The sequence below is a fragment of the Patiria miniata genome, unplaced genomic scaffold (assembly GCF_015706575.1).
Source record: "Patiria miniata isolate m_02_andy unplaced genomic scaffold, ASM1570657v1 HiC_scaffold_30, whole genome shotgun sequence".
Lineage (NCBI taxonomy): Eukaryota > Metazoa > Echinodermata > Asteroidea > Valvatida > Asterinidae > Patiria > Patiria miniata.
The window spans coordinates 1,628,401-1,648,378 of NW_024037070.1; the positions used below are offsets into that span (position 1 = coordinate 1,628,401).

A 19,978-nucleotide genomic window follows, 5' to 3' on the forward strand; every position below is an offset into this window, starting at 1 on the left:
CGAGATCAAAATTTCATCTTCCAGGACTCGGGTGGCTGATAGTTCCTCTGCTAACTGTCTTGAGTTCTTGCAATGATAATCTGTCAGGCCGAGTAGTAGACCAGGAGCTAGGTTGAGTTTAATTAACAATTTGAGCACAAAAGGTTTGATGGTACCAATCGATTGCCCGTCGAGGGGTAGTTCTGAAATGGCCATTGTTAAGTTGCCCTAGGTCGGATGGGGGTCAGGGGACCATGGTCAAGTGTCCAAAATTTCGAGTTTAATTAACATGTTGCGCACAACCGCCGTTTTTGGACTTAAGTGTTGAGATTGACTCCCTGATACCAAAAATGCTACTTAAAAACAGAAAAATTCGGATTAAATTACTTTAGAAAGAGTTAAAGATTGTATCTATAGTAGGAGTGGGGGGCGGGTACCAGACTTTACCCCTCCCAAATAGATCCCCCTCTCCCCCAAATAGATCTCCCTCTCCCCCAAATATATCTCCCTCTCTCCAAATATATCTCCCTCCCAATATATCCCTCCTCTCCCAATATCTCAGTCTTGGAATCTGGCCAAAACCGGGCCCAATATCTCTCGTATTGAAGATCTCTCTCTCACTGGCCGATGTGTCTAATTGCTTATAAATCCAAAAGTCTGACCTCTTAAAAAAAATTAAAAAAATTATATTGATATATATAAATGATGAATACGATCAGGCCAATCGTTAAGGGATTCTCTAGATGGAATAAAGCCACGCTGCGCGATTACGTCCAGCGATATAATATACCGTACAATCAAAATGTTGCTATTACGCGTAAAATCTACATCAATGGGATAAAAAAACTACGAAGCTCAATTTAAAAACTTGAGGAAAAAGAGACACTACATGAGCTCAAACAGATTGTAGACGGGTTATAATGGTAGATTTTTGAAAAAAAGGTTTACTCTCGGCGATTCAAAACTCTAGGCAACCCGAGGATTTTCAAGAGGCTGAGTTTAGAGCGACGAGGAGATTTAGAAACAACTTTAGAAACTGGGAACTAATTCCTAGACTTTTTAACGACGATTTAGTCAGATTTTTTGATACGCATAAAGATCAAATTGTAAATAAAATCAAGTCAGAATTGAGAGAGCTAAGAGGTTTAAAAGTAGAGCTCGCAATCAAAATAAAATTCAAAAAACCAAACCGGATGGTACGATCGAAACGATCGAAGCTACACATTTTACTGATCAGAGAGTCGTTTTAAATCAAAGTCAAATAAAACAGGTTTGAAAAGAAGACATCGACCAGCTATTTAGAAAGGATGAAAGGTATATGAATCAAGGATCGGGTTGGGTTTTAAAAAAGATAATGACATTGTACATCAACAGGTTCTAATCCCGTGAGGGGTAGTTCTTACATAGACCTACCAAAATGTATCAAACAGTAAAACGGCGTTGATAAACATTAAAAACAAAGACGACGAATGTTTGAGATGGTGTTTGAGAGCGACTCTTGGCTTGTACACGGATAAAGTAAAAATGAAATAAAAAACGGTCCTAAATATAAATTCATAAAGAAAAACCAGTTGTATACACCAAAGATGACGGACTCAAATTTAAAGGCGTAGACTTTCCAACACCGATCGACCAGATTCCAAAGATAGAAAGACAAAATAATTTAACGATAAATGTATACGGTTATGATGGGGAAATATATCCATTATACGTGTCTAAAAACTACAAAGCAGGGTCACGACCAATCGATCTGTTTTTGTTTTCTGAGGGCGACAAGCATCACTACTGCTGGATAAATAATTTTTCGAGATTGATTCACAACGTTACAAAAGATAAAAGTAAGAAATATTTGTTGAAGGTGCCTGAGTCATTATAGAACGCAAGTAAAATTAGGAAGACACATGACCGATTGTAATGGTATAGATACACATCCGTCAAAGATTGTATTTCCTACCGCTAAGCGAAAATATGTAAATAACGAGTGGATAGTCGACGAAAACGATGGGCCAATATTAGAATTTAAAAACTACAGGTTTAAACAAAAGCACCGTTTGTAGTTTACGCCGACTTTGAATCGATATTAGAAAAAAACCAGGACGATAAAAAGGACAACACGCAAAAGACAAACATTCACAAAGCAAGCGGTTACTCATTGGTAGTAGTTAGATGCAATGGCACCAATGCGTATCAAGAGACTTATAGAGGTAAAGATGCTGCATCAAAGTTTGTAAATAAAATGTTAAAAATACAAAGCGACATAAATTGCATATTTAAAAAAAACCAACATCATGATAAAACAAACACGTGTTGGATTTGTGAGAAACCAATTTATCCCAATTACTCGAGCAACTGTCAGTGCCAGAAACCAAAAAAACCCAAAACAGGAAAAACAAATGAAAGAACATCAGTACGAAAACAAAAATGGATTTATGAGTCTAAATGTCTCGAATGCAAAAAGAAAATCAACAAATTTAGAAAGGTGAGAGATCACTGCCACGTCACGGGTAGATATAGAGGTGCCGCGCACGCCTACTGCAATCTAAAATTACAAGTTGAACCAGGTTTTACCCCCATACCGGTCGTCTTTCACAATCTGCAAAATTACAACACTCACTTGATCATGCAGAGTATTTCAGAGTACGATGACGAAAAGGAAATACAAGTTATTGCTAAAAATTCGGAAAAGTATATTTCGTTTTCGATCGGAAATATGCGATTTATAGACTCGTTTAATTTTATGGCGTCTTCGTTGGATAGATTATCTAAAGCTTGTCCTAGAGAGTCGTTTAAACTACTCAGAGAACATTTTAATTGCCAAAACATCGACTCGTTGTTACAAAAAGGAGTTTATCCATATGAATACATGGACTTGTTTGACAGATTTCAAGAGACCAGCCTACCCCCCATCGAACAATTTTACAGCAGCCTAAAAGACGAAAATATATCGCGAGAGGACTACGACAAACTAACCTGACGTGGAATGAGTTTAACGTCAAAAACTTGGGGGATTATCACGATTTGTACGTCACTACCGATACGTTATTACTGGCTTGTGTATTTGAAAACTTTAGGCAAACGTGTATTACAAACTACGCGTTAGATCCAGCTAATTACTACACAGCACCAGGATTGTCGTGGGATGCCTTGTTAAAATACTCGGAAGTTAAACTCGAGTTGTTGACCGACCTAGACAAACATTTATTTTTTGAAAAGGCAAAAAGAGGTGGTATCTCGGGCGTGGGTGGTATGAGATACCACAAAGCCAACAACAAATACCTGCCCGACCATAATCCAAACGAGCCGTCGAGTTACATCACCTACCTCAATGCAAACAATCAGTACGGCTGGGCCATGAGTCAATACCTGCCTTACAAAGACTTTAAATGGGCGTCTACAAAAACGTTTACCGAGTCCAAGATATTATCTCTCAGGAAAACGTCAAACACCGGTTATTGCTTTGAAGTAGATTTAGAATACCCAGACGATCTTCACGATCTACACAACGATTATCCCCTAGCGCCGGAAAACATAGTCATACCTAAAGAATGGATGTCTGATTATCAAAACGAGTTATTACATACCGAACCTAATAATAGCAACGTGCAAAAATTAACGTGTACCCTTAATCCTAAACAAAAATATGTTTTGCACTACGTCACGTTGCAGTTGTATCTCAAACTCGGCTTGAAACTTAAAAGGTGCATCGAGTGCTGCAATTTAAACAAGCGCCTTGGATGGCATCTTACATAGACAAAAACACGCAACTTAGAACAAAAGCGACCTCTGATTTTGAGAAAGACTTTTGAAACTGATGAATAACAGCGTGTTTGGTAAGACGATGGAAAACGTCAGAAACCGATTGATGGTTACCTACTCAGAGACAGTAACGATGACGATCGAGATAAATACGAAAAATATACAGAAACCGAGCTACAAAACGACGACGTCATTTCCAGAATGCAATTGTCATTTGTTGAAAAGTACAAGACTAAAACCGTGTTAAACAAACCAATCTACTGCGGAGTGAGCATCTTGGATCTCTCAAAGAAGCTGATGTACGATTTTTAGTATAATCGAATGAAAGCAACGTATGGAGACCGAGTTAGATTACTGTATACGGACACGGACAGTTTACTCTTAAGCGTCTACACTGACGATATATACAAAGATATGCAGCAAAACGGGCAACAATACGACCTTTCGAATTATCCGACGGATCATCCTTTGTACGACCCAACCAATAAGAAAGTGATCGGTAAATTTAAAGACGAGTTTGGAGGTAAAATAATCCAAGAAGTCGTTTGTATAAGACCTAAAATGTACTCGATTTTAACCGCTGACATCAACCTGAAAAAAGCCAAGGGTGTCACAAAATCGGTCATCTCTAAGAAATTAAAACACCGACACTATTACGACTGCATCTTAAACAAGAAATCTCATTACGAAACCATGACTCACATTAGGTCATATCCTTTACACCGTATCTCAAAATAAACTGTCGTTGAGTCCGTTGGACACATAGAGGTACATTTTACCGGACGGTATAAACACGCTGGCTTTTGGTCACTACAGCGGTAATTGCGTGTCCTCGGGTATGACTTCAAGCTCTTGTCTGACGAAACTCCTTTTTGGGCCATCTTGCAGGTAATACAGCGTGGGGCCCGTCGTCACTTTTTTTCCGTTAACCATTTTAAATTAACTCGTTCTTTTTTCAACGTTGAAGATGTCTACGCTCCAAATGGGATCCGTGGCTCTTCTCGAAGTACCCCCCTCTTGCTCGCCCGGGTAATATAAATATCTAACCATAGCGTCTTGTGGTAAATTCTGCTCTTTTGTTTTAACGGGGTTAGCCGGCGATTGCCGGACCTGTTCTAGTTAAACCGACTGTGACGGCGCTTTAGCTAATAATCTTGTCGTTTCGTCATTTATAGCCTTGATCACGCCGGGTAATCGCTCGACCCTTTGCGTGTTTCTACTCTCGGGATTTAACATTTCTTGAGCGTATTGATGACCAAACAGTCTCTCGGCTAGCGTTCGATTAAATCTTTCTACGATACCCTGCGATCGGTGGTTTCCGGGTTCGCCTACGATAATCTCGACGTTTTTTGTGGTCATCAATTGTTTAAAAGCGCCTTTAAAATCACTACCGGCGTCTATTCTCAACGTTTTAGGGTAACGCAAAGGAGATCTTGCGTAAATCTTGACGATAGCATCTCGGGTGGAATCCGCCATTTTAGAAACCAAAGGTTCTGCTTCGTGGTATCGACTCGCAACGTCAACAACCGTCAAAGCGTATTTATAAGTCTTGCGTTTTACTTTATCCCAGGGTAGGTATAGCACATCCATTTGGTGAAAGTCGTTTGGTGTTTCAAACTCTCGCGAAGTACTCGTAGGCCTGGGTACATACGCGGGACCCGGTAGATAAATTTGCCAAATTGCTTGTTTTTTAAGCCAATCTCGGATTACCTTTTTATCGATTTTGGTTTTATCGTGTAAATGGTCGACGGCGCTTTCACCTTTCCAATAACCGCTCGGGCTATAATACAGTTTAGATAATGTTTTCATATTATTTAATATAAAAGACGTTTATAATAATATGGCTAGCGTTGCTATGATGATAGAAGGCGCGATCGTCAACGTCTTAGCTTTTACGGGTTCAAACTTTTTATTTTCAAATCTGAAACAGAGCGACAAGGAGCGTAAGAGACACGACTTAGCGATAGAACAACTCTCGGCCGCCAAAGATCAGTGGCAACGAGAACGAACGAAATATCTAGATTTTCTCAACGAACGTATCAGAAAACAAAATGCTTCTAAAGAAACATTTTCCGACGTAGACCGAGCGTTGCGTTACTACAACGAAGTGAGTGGACAATCTACCGAACTACCCGTAGGACTGCAACGCGAACCCAAACTCGAAGATTTTTACGAGCCTAGAGACCAACAAATAGAAAAAGAACTCGCGTTTATCGCGAGAGGAACACTATTGGTGGGCTTCTTAGCTTACAGATACCTTTAAATTTAAAACTCTTATAAATAAAATGAATGCGTACGGAAAAAAACTCCACTCCCGCAGACTATTAAAAGTACCCAGATCTATCAAGGGTGAGAGAAAAGAGGTGGTCATTACCCACAATCCCAGTAGTATATCGGCGGGGCAAATGCTGAGGGTCAAGTTTCCTCAATTGGGTGTAGACGACGTGATCGTACCCGGCACTTGTAAACTAGCTTTCAATTTAGAACTCGAAGGTGGAAGCGACAACAATAGAACCATTTTTGGCAATTTGGCAAGAAATTTAGTCAGCGAAATCAGCGTCAGACTTCAAGGTCACAAAATCGTGAGTTATCGTCACGCCGACGTGTATCACAACTTAAAAGACAATTGGCTCAACAGCTCGACATTTCGAAACATGGCGTACCCGGGCATAGAAAAAGAAAACATGTCTAAACTAAGAACGGGGGCTCAAGATGCTAACGCAGGCGCCAACAATGGTAAAGATCAAGCTATCGTGGATGCTTATGGTAACAGATATTGTATTCCCCTAGACATTGACATACTGACTTCGCATCACCCTTTTTACCCCAGCAGTTTAAAACAACCTCTGATGTACGAGATAAAGTTTAACGATCACGAAAAAGTAGTCAACAGTTCAGACACGGCGGCGATGTATTCTATCTCAGACTTGACTCTCGAGTACGAAGTGGTGACCAACAGTGTTCTGGATGAAAATTTAAGTGACGTCACGATGACGTCATCATGTGACATGTGACGTCATATTAAAAATAGCATATTTTCAAGGCCAATATCTACAGAACTACAGGTCTGATTGGGTTGAAACTTGGTATGCACCTAAACCGAATGTGTTATAGATAAAAATTTAAGTGACGTCATGATGATGTCATCACGTGCCATGTGACGTCGTATTAAATGTGCATATTTTTAAGGCCAATATCCACAGAACTACAGATCTGATTGGTTTGAAACTTGGTATGTACCTAAACCGGAATGTGTTATAGATGAAAATTGAAGTGATGTCATGATGACGTCATCATGGGTTACGTGACGTCTCGTTAAAGAGTAATAGATTTCATTTTTAAAAATCAATATAAAATCAACCGTGAGAGACCTGAACATGTTTTTACGGGAATTGATAGAATTATCGAGGGTCTTCATTTTTTTATATTATGTGCAAAATCACGTGACCCTTTCTTCCAGTTGAAACCGGAAGTGCCTTGTAATTTAAAATTGATGAAAGATGCATGTGAACTTGCTTTCAACGATGTATGCTCTGGCTAAGTTGTTCTTTACCATAATATTATAGATGAAACTTGATGTGACGTCATCATGACGTCATAATTCAAAGCCCTATGAGAATATAATCACATATTATATGCCACAATTTATTATAAACAGAACTACACATCTTCCTTGATGGAACATATACTTGAAACTTTACATGTCACAAAAAAGTCTAGGTACATTTGTTCTTAATTAAATAATCATTAACAATTTTTTTTTACACTTCGTGAGAACATAAATGTATATGTTCGCACCTTTTCCCACGCTGTGGGAAATTAATACAAGCTGATTCTTGTAGACCAAGGTATGATCCCCCTTGCCTTGCTAACGAGGTGACTTTTGCCACGGTGAGAACAAAAAAAACTTTGAGCTCAGGCTTTTCCCAAATATTTATTTGCGATAAACAGGTGTGGATACAGAGGGGTTTGGGGATCAACCCCCCCGCCCCACTCTGACAAAAACAAAATCTATAAAAATGAATCGATTCAGCAGGGGCAGATCCAGGATTTTTTTGGGGGGGGGGGTCATCATCAAATCAATGCTGAAATGCAGACAGAGTGATTAATATACAGTGTAAATACCCCCGTAATTTTGCACAGTCGGACATTATTAGCATGATTACCAGTATAATTATTTCGGGGTGTCAGAGCAGGGGGAGTTTCACATTATTTTTATGTAGTTCTATGGGGAAAAAATTGAGTCGGAGCTGGGGGGGTTCCCCCCCCCTCTGGATCTGCGCCTGATGATACTAATAATAATGACCTCTATGTCCGCCTGTCCGCAACAATCTGACACAGAGGTGTGGCCAGCGGGAGTAAGGGGGTCTTTATACACTATTATGTTATTATAGTGTTCATGATCGTCGGATTTGAACAAGACCCCATTGGAAGAATGGAACCAGCCCCCCCCCCCCCCCCCCCCCCCTACGCTTTTGGATTTTACAGAGAGGCAAAGTGTCCGGAGAAAAAAAAAGTGCCTTCATTTCAGTACTGATTTGCTGATTAAAACAAAACTGGCGGGCTTGAACCCCTCCTTCCCCCCCCCCCCCCCCCCCCGCAAAAATTCCTGGATCCGTCCCTGATAAAAAAAAAAACCAACCAGTAAACAACGTATTGTTTTTTTCCATTTGAGATTTGTTTGAATTTTGTGAGCGCAACGATGACTTAGCCCATGCAAACCGTAAGACAAACAGACATTTTTATATACCTTTTCCCATACTGATACATTATCGGTTGATTTCGATATGTTATCGGTTGATACAGTATCCGTTTTGTAGTGATACATTATCGGATACATTTTTTGGTAACTACATTATCCGTCGACATGTGATACATTATCGGATACAAATTTTACTACACTATCAAAGCAATTTTTGCTACATTATCGGTTAGTGATACCATGGAGCAAGGAAAACGTTTCCTTGCTCCATGGTGATACAATATCAGTCAATTTGTGATACATTATCGGTTGGTGATACGTTATCCGTTGGTTACTACATTATCAGTTGTAACATGCATTCTTAAAGTTTTTTTCAAGGCATTGCAAAAAAAAAAGGAACTCATAAATATGCCCAGCAATAGTGCCATAAGTAGTGAAGCTTGTCTAACCAGGATATTTTCCCCATTTTTGACGGGCTCTCAACCAATCAGAACGCCGCATTTACCCCCACGTGACCCTCATTAGCATAAAATGAGGAACGGGAATCTACCATTGATCATGGGGGTGTCACGAGCGTGAGGGGCTTGCATAAATGTAAATAATAAAGGTGCGTACCATTATTATGGTATGATTATTATGGTATCGAATATACGTATCACAGCAGTGGAAACAATACGATGTACATAGGGACAAAATACATAACATAAATTTACGTATAGTACAGTAAAAAGTCATATAAACATCTGAATTGAAGGGATTTCTCAAGCCGCATATCATACTCGTGCCTGTTTCCACTCTATCATAATAGTGATCATCATGCCACGTTCAGGAAGTAGCCATGCTTGGTCACATTTTGAGAAAAAGTCAAAACTGTTTGTTAATTAATTGTTTTTATTTAACCCGATTTTTTCTGATGTACGATGTCTCAAAGCCTGAGAAAGTTTTAAGGGCATTTATAATTTCCTATGATCAAACAAAGTGTAGATAAAAAATATACCTTTAACAACAAATGATATAATAAAAAAAATAACCGCGCGCCAATATTTTCTGCGGAACTGGCCAATCACAACGCACGTAAGAAGTGCAACTTGACTAGCGATTAGCGTAGTACAAGATGCATGCGCCGGGTCCCTATGATACAGCACGACACCATTTGTGCACGTGCTTTCACTTACCGTTAGTACTGACTGCCGTGCCGGTGTAGCATGAATTTAGGTTTTTTGAAATACGGACTCATTGGTGGTATTGCGCATGCTTATGCATAGATAATTAGGAGAGGGACTGGTCACGTGAAAGGGTTTAACCAATAAAAGGGAAAAAGAGTCCGATTTTCATACGAGTCTGATTTTCATATGACACCGGTCGTCGTACGCATGCCTAGCCGAGTAAGCCGACCACGCTGCGCGCGCTGCATGCATGCTACAACCAGTGCTGCAGTCAGTGTGGTCCACCTGGGCTGAGGTGACGGCAGGATGGACTCACTGAAGAATACCCAGCGGGGAACTCTTGGAAGTTCGCCGACTTTGTCATCGATGTCTTTAAACTCTTTATTAATCACCTTACGTTTCTTTTATTTCATAAACTCAGGTGCTGTATATAATAGACATTGAATTTGCAATTCCTATATTTTACTGACAAATCGACCATTTGCAAATCGGTATACCTGCACAGAAAGCATTACAGAACACAATGGGGTGTTTAGAAACGAAAGCACTTACTTCCGGGTTGGCGTTATAAATCAAAACACTTACTTCCGGGGGGGTTTTTTTTGGGGGGGGGTTACGGGTACCCGGGTACCCGACCTTGACCGGGAAAGGGTACCCGGTTCCAGTCAAAACCGTAAACAGACAGGCCTATTTCAGACCTGAATCTAATAATATTGTCCTTTGTACCTGACATATACCGGTTTACAATACACTGTCTTTTTAAAGCCACATCGTATATAGAACCCACACAAGTTTAAATCTCCATGCATATGGGCATGCTCTTCTTCTAAGTTCAAGCGTCAGCGGACCCAATGTAACATATTTTTAATACTAGTATGAACTTATTCGTCCATGGTAAAAAAAAAAATAGCCATAAGGAATTACTGTATAAGAGTGATAAGGGGCGACTATTTCAAATATTATTTTTTTTTCCTATAAGACACTGCTAGATTATTTTTAAAAATGAGTAATCTTTTTGAAACTACTAGTCTTTAATCATCACTGTCTTCATCGTTTTCTTCATCCTCATCTTGTTGGAACAGTCCGTCAAAAGTGTTACGGTATCTAGGCATAATTCTGTTCAGAGCTGTGTTCAATTTCATGCCCGTAATCAATTTTCGTTCGATATCTTCCACAATTTCTTGATGAGTGCCACTATCTTTCAGATATAGGTAACTTGACAAAAAGTCCTTGTATTTGTTGAAAAAGATTCGCTTGACTGCCCAAAGGGTCTTCCTGTTGGCCTTTTCCTTGGCCTGATCTTTACTCATATCCTCGTTAATGTACTTTTCATATTTGTCACTCCACATCTCCTGGGTGACTTCTATGGACTCTTTCAACCAGTCTCGATATGCGGTGTTGTCTTCCAAATCAGAACTAGACTCGTCTTCATCAGATAATTCGTCATCTTCCACCTCCGTCACGGACTCCGAGTCATCGTCTTCAAGATCTTCGTCTTCATCATACGTAGATACAGTTTCATAGTTTTCCATAGCAGGATCTTCAAATCTACGGCTTTTAGAATCAGGTTCAGAATGATCCTCCTCAACTTCATCTGTTTCAGAATCATCTACAGCATGTACATTTTCTGCATGCCTCTGTAGGTTATATCTCTGTCCGAAGCTTTTGTCACACGTGTGACAAGCATAAGGTTTGACTGCAGAAATAACATTCATGTTGCAGCTTTGAAGGTTAAGCTCCGAATGGTAAGAAACGGATAAAAAAACTTTTAATATATAACTACTTATGAGTCATTGCTCATCTGCTCAATTCATTGCTCATTTACTCATGAGTAACTGCTGTCTGCTCAACTACTCATTTCCATTGCTCATCTGCTCAATTCATTGCTCATTTACTCGTGAGTCACTGCTCATGTACTCATGAGTCACTGCTCATCTGCTCATCTACTCATTTCCATTGCTCATCTGCTCAATTCATTGCTCATTTACTCGTGAGTCACTGCTTATCTACTCATGAGTCACTGCTCATCTGCTCATCTACTCAGTTTCATTGCTCATGAGTAGATGAGCAGTGACTCACGAGTAATTGAGCAATGAATTGAGCAGATGAGCAATGACTCATAAGTAGTTATATATTAAACGTTTTTTATCCGTTTCTTACCATTCGGAGCTTAACCTTCAAAGCTGCAACATTCCTATCGGTCGAGAGCCCGTAACATGGCCGGTCTTAAACGGATGATAAAAGACATGGCTAGCTGGTCTTAAACACTTTTCCAGTGTCACATGAAATTTTGAATTTTAAAAATCCAGTGCCTCTTACTGTTTTATTGGTTGAACGTTCACAATACTGCGCAATACTACCAGCGAGTCTTTATTTTATAGTCCTAAATTCGCAACGCAATGCCCCAGTTGCATTCTGCGCGACATCACGCGCATAAAAGCAGTTGTTTACATCTTACTTGCGAGCTGGACACTCCATTATATAGCTAGATGGGTGTTTCAAAAAACGTGAAGTGAACTTGTTGAACTCGGTTTTTTTGACCGAAAAGTTTTGATTTTTTTGACCAAAAAGGTATTTATTAACGGGAATAAATATGTGCTTTGTCGGTATTAACCCTCGCCTTCGGTTCGGGTAATTATCAGCATTCAGACTCCAAGCAGTCTTAGCCTTGGTAATCAATCGGCGGCATATATCCTCGCAAGCTATGCAGTGCATGTCAAAATACAGCGCGAACAGCGACCTCATGCGGCCACTATTTTATGCAAATCAGTTGGACCTCATCGAGCGCCTTGGTTTAATCGTTGACGAAAGCTTATGTTTTTCTTTATTTTGCGCTAGATTTCTAGCGCACGACCTGATATGCGAATACAGATACACTGTAGGTGTAGGCTGGGCCGCATTTGGAGTGTCCAATCACACCTTAGTAAATCCCGACGTCATCAAATTATTTGCGGCTATTCGCCTTTTGCAGACGTGTTAGAAACCACATTTTTGTGCATTGGTGCTGTGTGCAAAAATGTGAGTCACACAACGTGTGTCTATGTATTATACCTTTCACCGCTATGATAGTTTCCACGCAACGATCGACCAATAAAAAAAAAATTTAAGGTCAGCTTATGCTATTAGCCTAATGAGCACCACCCCAAAAACCTTACATGGACGATTGAACCAAGGCACTCGGTCAGGTCAAACTGATTTGCATAAAATAGTGGCCGCATGAGGTCGCTGTTCGCACTGTATTTTTACGTGCACTGCATAGCTTGTGAGGATATATGCCACTGATTGATTACCGCGTACGTAAGGACGAATAATGACAAGCGTCTTGACCAAGGCTATTGCAGTCTTAAACAGAGTGATTAAAACCTCCAAAGCACACATTTATTCCCTTATAAATGGAGCATGGCACGCCATTCAACTTCTGATGAATGGTGTACTGCGCACAGATTTTTTTCCTGTGGGTGAGTGAAGCCACTGATAGATAATTCAGTAATTTTTCCCTCCACTTAAAAAAAAAATGGTCGTTGGAAAAATTGACATAGCAGGAACCGGGGACCTTACAATCCATAGCTCATCTCGTTAACCACTGTGGCAGCTCGAAAACTGCTGTTCTTTTAAATTCTTCAAATGTAATAAATTCACTAAATAATAACAGAGATGTGACGTCATTGTTAAAATGATTTTCCCATTTTAACAAATTCAACAATGAAGATGTACAAAGGCCTTCCTTTAAGCTAAAAGAGGAATTTGAGGAGGGTTTTAAGTAGGATAATACACTCTGAAGGGTGCCGTTCATGGAGGATTGAATGGTTGTTTTGGGCCATTTTCACCCACGATCTGCACGTTCATCGTGTATTATCCTTGACGCAATGTCTTTGGCAGCTGTCATATGTATATACACATGTGCTTGTGGTTTGATCTTTTAGTGTTATGGGGTGGGATGGGTAGGGGGAGGGTTGGAGTGTGGGAATTGGTAGGGGAGGGTGGGCTGGGTGGGGGATCTGGGGTAGACGCAGGCTAAGGATGGGGATGGGGGAGTTTGGTACATGTCATAGAGCTATTTAATATTGCTCTATGGTACATGTACACATGTGTGATGACATTTGTTGACTTTATGTTGGCATTTAGAAAAACTATGTACACCATCCTGAATCCTGGATCCCCTTATATTCACTAGATAAAACTGCTTGCCTGATTACTATCAACTGAAAGAAAAAGTTGTGCCTGTAGATGTCGAGTTATCATGTAATAATTGTTTTTATTTTCATACCTGTAAAGGGGCATGTCTTTAACTTTTAGTTTTGATTCTGCCTGGATTACTATCAGGTAATGCTGGTTAATGGCTCCATGCCTTGGAGCTGTACAAATACATGTAGCAACCCAACATTTCAGACACACCAAGACCTCTGCGCACTTTGGCGGCATGCAAGCGTTCAGGTTGTCTTTCACACTCAGGGATTTGCTTTTTAATGACTCAAAACAGCCTTACATGCCTAACTGGACGATTACTTCAACTTATAGAGGGTATTAAGGCCTGAAATCCCCGAAAATGTCATGTTTTGGATTGTTTATAAGCACTATTTGAAAGGTCTGGTTTAAAAGGAATTAAACTTAATTCTTACCGTTCCTGAGAAAAGACAACAACAAAAACCGGTATGGTATTTTTACATCGAACGTCATTGACATTTTGTGGTATACCCATTACATGTTTCAAGTCGTGTCTATTCAATGCAGCATACACATTACAAATACACAGAAATTGTTTCTTACATGTCTGCAAGATGTGAACCACTGTGCAGTGCAGTTGACATTATTTTGACTCCGGAAATTTGTTCTTGCATAAATAAACCCAAAACGCTTAGTTTTTAAAGGATGGTGGTGTGGACTTTTATATTTTACTTTAAGATACTATTCCATGTACATGTAAATATAATGTCGTTTAAAACGCATTTTGTAGCCCAATTGGGCACATTCCAGTCCGTGATGTCCCTTTTATATAAGCCGGTGTGTTTCTCTCAGGGGAAGTTTCATGAACTTTGGGTCGGAGCAGCATGACAGACCAGGTTCGCTCATCTGGAAGTTTGACAGTAGAATCCCTGTTCATCTTTGGTGACTGCTAGCTCCAGTTGCTCATGCATTGACATTTTGTATATTGTTGGTGAGTACATACACTGTTGATTGACACACTTTTGTGAGGTTATATTTTGAGGTCTAAGAGTTGCCTGTCTGAGGCTGTCTGAAACCCCTTGTTTATTATAGCTGAAGTCTACTTCACTCAACTTACCTGGGCCTAATTTCATAAAGCTGTTTACCGGTAAGCACATTTTTTCTGCTAACTATAGCAGGAAAAAATTTTGCACTTTCGTTTATGATCATCATCATGGCAGCCTCTTATGAAAGTTGCAGTGACACATCACAGAAAAGAAAGTCCAGCCCATTCAATTCAGAAATATATATGGCGCTGGCAACCTCATATTCTGAAGAAAAAAAGGTGTAATAGAGGGTGTTTTGAGAGGAGCAAAACTGACAAATATAAAATAGCAGCCTGGAAGCGAGTGAAGGGGTGTGTTAACTTGTAAGTATTTTGAGTAGCTGTTCTGCCTAATCAATATATAAATATAAGTCTAACGTTAGGCCTACATCCGTACGCGTCTGCTTCTTTTGGGAATATATATCTATGAAATTTAATGGATGCATTATTTATAATATGGCATTGTATTTTAAATATATAAGTGGTGTTTTATTTATTTGATATTGATTGAGATTGGTTGTGGGTTTGGTTTTCCTTACTTTGCACCGATTATATTTAATGTAAAATAGGCATGAGGCAGTCCAGCATGTCCTTAATTTACTGTGAAGCCTCTCCGAATCAAAAATTTGTCATGCTAAAGCCCCTGTCACACTTGTCTGAATCTATAATTCCGTTCATAAACCGATCTGAAATATTATTAATTCGGACACATTCGGAGAGAAATGTAAAAAGAACAGCCAGAAATGAAAATACACCGATCATAATCCGGTCTTATTCCGGATCTTATACGTTGCTATTCCGATTGCAATCCGTCTATATTCAGAACCTCTCCGATCATCACCGGACATGCCAAACTTTGTCGTCCCTGGATCTCCCTCTGAACCGGAATGCGGTATATCATCGGATAAAGTGACATCAAAGTCGGTGCGTCCGTTTTTTGATCGGCATTACAATGGTGTGGGTTCGGAATGAACTCTGAATACTTACGGTTATCGATCGGAATCGGAGGCCTGTTCCGTACTCTTCCGTACCTATTCTGCATTGCAACGAATGAGTACAGTGTGTATTCCGTGCATTCCGTGCATATTCCGTGTGTATACCGGATACCGTCCGTATTGAGGTTGCGGGGACAATTCGGAGAAATTATTAAACAGGTTCAATAATTTCTCCGAGTTCCTCAGTGCATCACCGAACGTACACGAGTATATAGCGTTGGAAAACCGAGGGAAATCCGTTTGAGTTCAGTTCAAACCGATTAAACACCGAATCCACAATGTTTTACTCGGAACATGAACGGAGTGACGATTCGGACGAGTGTGACAGGGGCTTAAACTTGTAATACTAGGCCTAGAAATGGAGTATCTCAAGCAAAATTCAATCGCTCAACATTAGCAGTTGGAGCCACAAATTAGATTTAGAGAATTTGGACCTGCGACTGGTTGTTGTGACACTTTTTAACAGGATAAGTTATTCCAACAAAACGCATTAACGTGAGGCGTGCATGCACAGTAACATTACTCGATAGTACTCATTAGCCATAGGCCTTTTTCCAAATAATTGTTAGACTTAGTAATACACGAATATGGCCAAATATCCTTCATCATTATAGCATTTAGATCACCTTTTAGCTTGAAAAAAAAACAGCTCATTTCTAACTATCCAGCCAACCAGAAAGTTTCGGAAGTTGAAATAGTTTAATGTTTGACTACTATGTATCAGGGAACCAGAGACGGTTCCGTAATGATAGCAGTTGAAAATTGCGTCTTGGTTGCCATAAACGACAGGCTACCACTGTGTTTTAAATTGTTGGTGGTATGGGTAATCTTCTTTTTTTTTTTACTATTTTTGTAATTTGTTTTTCATCTGCTAGAGTTGCTAGATGAAAAGAAATTGAAGGACTCTTTGGAGGAATTCTCCAACCCATATTGACGCTTTCTCTGGTAAGAACACAACAATGGACAAAAGATATTTTGTGTTGACAGCTTCATTTTGTTTTGTTTCTTTAACCCTAACTCCCTAGGGGGTGTGCAAAATCGTAGTGAAATTGGAGAATTCAGGACTGTTAGGGACTTCCATAAACTAAACATCACTTTTGCATTTCCTCATGAGAACGTTATTAAACATATTATAATTTAAATGAACTAAAAAAAAAATAGCAAATAAAATGCACGAAAAAGATGCAGTGCTTTCTGTACCTTCTTCAATGTTAGAAAGCTGCAAGAATCTCAAATATCCATATTAATCAAATATTCAAGCTGAAACAATAATTTGTTATATATTCAGCCGTGTGGTTGCAAAGGCCGATTTCTAAAGGTTACGCAATACTTTATTTTGAATAAAACAACATTCACACAGACATGTTCACAATGGCAGGCGTTTTTAAAAATTGTATCTTCATGCAACTCAGGGTTTGTTTCCCTTATAATGATCCAAAATATGTGCTAAAAATTGTTTTGAGATGTTCAGTATTTTTCTTTGAAATTGGAAAAATAGGCCTGGTTACGTGCATTTTTAAAAGTTGTAACACTGGAATATCTGTTAATCTTTTCAAGCCTCACGAATATTAATAATAAATAAGAATTTGCAGAAAAGCCTTCTTCATGAATTATTAATTGTTAAATATCACCCATTTTGCCAGCTTCCATTGGTCGATACTGAGACCCAAGGGAAGTCACGCCGAGTGACGCTAATCACTTCAGCCCAGCCCCCCCCCCCCCCCAGGTTGTCATTTTGTTTTTTTATTCATTCCCCCCCCCCCTACGATTTGACCTTGGTGATATGTATGTGGCCCTTTTTTCGAGTAGTATAATAGGGGTGTAAGTGGCACCACCAACGTCAATAGTCTGTGCCCCCCCCCCCCCCCAATTTTTTTTTTTTTTTTTGAAGAAAAAAAAATTGAAAGCCCCCCCCCCCCCCCAGGGCCAAATCCTGGGTTGCCCCACCGGTTGCGGCATCGATGACGGCGATTTTTTTCACTGACATGAAGTTTAGAATTTCTTCTTCTGTTATAACATTTCAATCATACTGAGCATATTTTCTGAGAAACTCAACATTCAAAAGGCCATGTTTTTGGGGGGTGCATGATTTTCACTGCTCTGTTATAGCGTCCAAGTACGTAATTGGATTAACTTTGTTTAACAATGGCGACGTTTAGGCCTTAGCAACCACACATCTGTAATGCTGTTCAATTAGAATGAGCTCTTCACAAGTAAAAGAAATACAGTTTAAGACAAAATGATTACATAACATGTTTTTTAACGTTGCTTTTATGATAGTTTGTATATTTCAAATTGATTGTACATTTGCCTTTATTATTTTATTAGGATCTTTGATAAGCGGAGTCATTCAGCACTGCATTTGGCACCCCCGGACCTGAAGCAATTTTCTGTAGGTCTCTCTCAAAGATGGCTATCTAAGTAGGAGAACTCCAACTGCGTATTTTATGCAATAAAGCACTCATTGTGCAGTGTTAAAAATGTTCCAAACACGCGTGCTTGTTGCTCGAAACGTGTTCAAAATATGACACAGCCAATGCGCGTAATGCAAGTTGACGCTCAAAATGATGATGCACGTGGCTGGTCTGTAGTAAATGACGTCATTTGAGAGAGACCTATACAAGGATTATAGCCTGAAATTAATGTTATTGTAGAACTCTCATTATACTACAAGAGAGCCAATTTATTGAACTCCCCTCATAAGTACGTGTCAGAGGTTTGGAATCTCAGTTGCTTTTAATGTGTAAAGAAAATAATATTTCCCACTTTAACAGAGCTAAAGATTCAATGAAGATTTTCAGTGAAAGTGTTGACTGTTGACACATTTGCTTTGAAAAAAATTAGGCTACGTACTGGTACTAAATAAAAATCTATCCGACTTATTCTTAGCCATCAGAGAGATAAGAATTTTAAAGAATGTATCATTTCTTTGTATCCAAATGTGTGGCTAATTAATGAGTTTTATTCAAAGTCAGACATGAATGCTTTACTTTGCAATAACACAACTTTTGTTTTTGTGCTGCCATTCTAGGTGTTCCTGAAGAGAAAGTAAGTGCTCCTTTCCCAGAAAACGATTCAATCAGAACTCCAACCAAGAGAAAGATGACAGAGGGAGAAAAAATAACATTCGCAAAAGAGGAGCATAAGCAGCACACTCATATACAAAATATTGTATAGTACTTATGAAACCAAGACAAAATGCCATGGGTGAAAACAATGTAATTTTAACAGGTAAGTTGTCCTGGCTTGACAAAGAGCGTCTGGAAGAGTTTTGGTTGCATCCATCTCGGCTGCGTCCGCCCAATGAGGAGGATGATCCATGTGCTCGTGTTCGATGTGTGTTGTGCGTTTACCAGTTGCGTATCCAGTAAGCATACTCTGTAAATAAATGTGTGCATATTTATTTCTCTGGACACTTGACGGACATAGAGAGCACACAGCAGTTTTAGGAGTAGAAAAAAAATCAAGTCGCAATCAAATTTGGATTAATTTAGGCGCATAGTACACATTTTACGAAATAAACATTTGCAACGTGCTTGCCAAAACCTCCGAAGCATGCATTTATTACCTAATAATATAAAATTGATTTTCACGCAACACAGTGCGCGCTGCGCCTTTACACATGCCGCTTTAATTTTCGGCCTAATTATGGTTTATGGCTAGTTTTTACAATACAGTTCACCACCAAGAGCTTGCCCGGCAAAGACCATTTTTACAGTGCATCCCAGGAAGTATGACTACCTGCACAATTGACATAGTATTGTTTAGTCCAGTCATCCCCCCCCCCCCAAAAAAAAAAAAAAAAATTAAAGGTGTCATGACCTTTAATTTTCAGTTGCTTTATCTTTACTGCATTTCGTCGTTCGTATGATTCTTCCGTAGCAAAATCACACGGGAATGTCCAATTCTTGCAGCCACTTTGGCTGTTTCTTCATCAAGCTCGATTGATCAGACCGGTGGGACCATGAGGGGGCTTGAAGATTGGGCAGGCTTGCAGAATATGTTCCATTGTCTGTGGTAACCCACAAGGGCAGCTGTCGTCATCACAAGCCCCAATTCGGTGGAGGAAGGAGCGAGTCTTTCCCCACCCTGTGCGGATGCGGTTCAGCCTTACCCAGACTTGCGCTCGAGG

The 19,978-nt window shown here is 39.6% G+C and overlaps 1 long non-coding RNA gene across 1 annotated transcript; it reads left to right on the forward strand.

The window, feature by feature from the left end:
- The first annotated feature begins 14,511 nt into the window (after positions 1 to 14,511).
- Positions 14,512 to 19,631, forward strand: LOC119739414. Its single transcript, XR_005272568.1, has 3 exons — positions 14,512 to 14,758; positions 16,722 to 16,791; positions 18,175 to 19,631. It is a non-coding gene; the product is annotated as an uncharacterized LOC119739414 (long non-coding RNA).
- The last annotated feature ends 347 nt before the right edge of the window (positions 19,632 to 19,978 follow it).